This window comes from Hyposmocoma kahamanoa, unplaced genomic scaffold (genome assembly GCF_003589595.1).
Source record: "Hyposmocoma kahamanoa isolate Upper Pololo Valley unplaced genomic scaffold, ASM358959v1 64, whole genome shotgun sequence".
Classification (NCBI taxonomy): Eukaryota; Metazoa; Arthropoda; class Insecta; order Lepidoptera; family Cosmopterigidae; genus Hyposmocoma; species Hyposmocoma kahamanoa.
Genome location: NW_020653852.1, coordinates 12,080,636 through 12,083,049, shown reverse-complemented (window position 1 = coordinate 12,083,049; position 2,414 = coordinate 12,080,636).

The window sequence follows — 2,414 nt, the reverse complement described above, 5'->3', positions numbered from 1 at the left end:
CCTATGATTATGTCAACCTAGGATATGAACGGACAGAGATCTCGTAGTGTTTCACCTTGAGAAGTACCCGAATAATTCTAGTTCTTGTTCACCTATCATCAAGTGGTAATCTATTTCAGGTTGTATACGAGGTAACACAAGGGTGCAGGCATATTTCAGGTAATTTAAAGAAATGGATTTACTTCTGTGACTCGGTCTAATTTGAGGGAAACACAAATTGCAATGTCTGTAGTTTGTAATTTTGACAGCCCACTCAAGCTGGGTGGCTTAAACCCACCAGCTTAAAAAGGGTAGGTAAAGTACTGCTAAAACCCTTATGAATTCTGCAACTTCAAAACACGAACGCGAATGAGTAATTCCGCGTAGCCTTTTCAATTGACGTGATTTTTCCACCGTGAAATTATGTTTTCGCGGCGGTCGCTAATAAAAGAAAATGGTTTGTTTCTTAACCCAGTGCAGATTCCGCACCTTGTGTCAATTTAAACCCGTACATCTAAAGTGTAGAATTTAATACACACATTTTTTTATTTTCTTTTATTTGTTTTGTTTTTAAGTCGGCCACTTCGAAAAGGGTCACTGAAAACCAGCGGTGTGACTCCGCCGCAGTATTTGCTGAGTATGGCCCTTTTCACTACAAAACTCTATAAGCATAAAATCATAATATTGTATTAATTGAAACATGTATTGTATGTCAATAAATTTATTTTCTTTCTTTCTTTTTCTTTCACATCCTTTAGACCCGGCACTGCAGGGAGTTTTTAGGTGACGAATAGTAATACTAAAACGTAGTAATACCTTAATGTTATAACGTTGTAGTCGAAATTTCAGTAATAATAATAAAGCTTAGAGAAGCCGAGCCGGCAGCCTCCGCAATGCCACGACAACCTTCGGTATGCTTCGGTAGGACTCCTAAGGTTATTCGCTCAAAATCTTCCCTTTCCTATGCTTCGGCATGCCTAAGGATACCGTCGCATAATTGCCGTCAGTATGCGGTTGCATGTACGAACTTCCAAGCCGTAATGTAATTACGTAATCTGAAGTCGTATACAAGGCCCTTAGAGCGAGGGTTAGTCGCTAAGACACACCCGAAATTTAAAAAATTGGCATTTTTCACAACAACGCGGGTTCTACGCTGACAAGACAAAGTACAGAATATTTATATACATTTATAAGATTACAAAGATCCCGTTGGTTTTTTTTTATCCAGCTTAATAGACTATTTTTATGAATGATGGTGTAATGCGTGGGCGGGTATTTGTCATATTTTCACACGTCGTTAAGTATGATTAACGTTTCGGTTATAGGTATTTATTGCTAGTATTTATTTATTATTTGTTTGATAATCCCAATTGAAACGGGCTTGATACTTCTGATGTGCCTGTTAAATATACATATAAATAACTAATTAAATTCATATGACTGCATAAATAGTAAAATTTAATTTAATGGTAACAACAGAAACCTACATCAATTAAAAGTATGATTTGTAAATTAAAATTACTTTGTTATAATTATTAATACAAAGATCGAACACTAAGGAAAAGTTTCTTCGATCCAGCTGGATTCGAATCAACGTCTTCCAGCAAACCGTGTCAGACGCTGTGCCAACTAAGCCGCGGAACGAATTAGAGGATATCACGAATGTTTCTATGTATTTGTTGCAGATCTTTGTTTTTGGTTTTTAACAACTTTTTGCCGTAGCGCCATCTGTGAGAAATATATTGCTTCACTCAACCAGATACCTTTACAGCTGCCAGCAGGTGACTAGAAATATGGCTTTAATATTTGACCACAGCGATATTCAATTATTTTCGTGAAATTTCTCTACTAGTTTGTTATAATTATCTATGTAAAGATTTATTGAAAATGATATTCAATAAATGTTTAATATAACATTTATGTTATTAATTTTATAATGAGTAAGTGTGCCCGTGGTGTGTCCTCATCACTTTGCTGTGCCCTTACATAGTAATCATACATTAAAAAGCCATTGTACATAAAATAATGTGTGACAATACAATATAGAAATAAATAAAATTGCTCAATAACAAAAAACGCACAAATCAGTTCAATCTGTATTCGCTTCTAAGTCCTAACAACAATAAACTTTTAATAAAAGTTCCTACAGCTGCAATTACAAAATACGTAAGTGAAATGTGTATTTGACAAGCAATGATGAAATCCCTACATTATTCGAATTTTCAAGAATAAATAGTACAAAGAAAATGAACACGTTTCAAACCACTAGACCGGGGAATAATCGGAAAGTCTCATTCAGTAGAAAGTGACAGTTTTATTAAAAGCAGGGCTTCTCACAGTATTGGACGTATGTAAAATTTACACGACTTTTTAACTGTTGGCGTTTATTAGACTGGTATTATGTACTGCTCTACAATACATTATTTTTTAAGTAT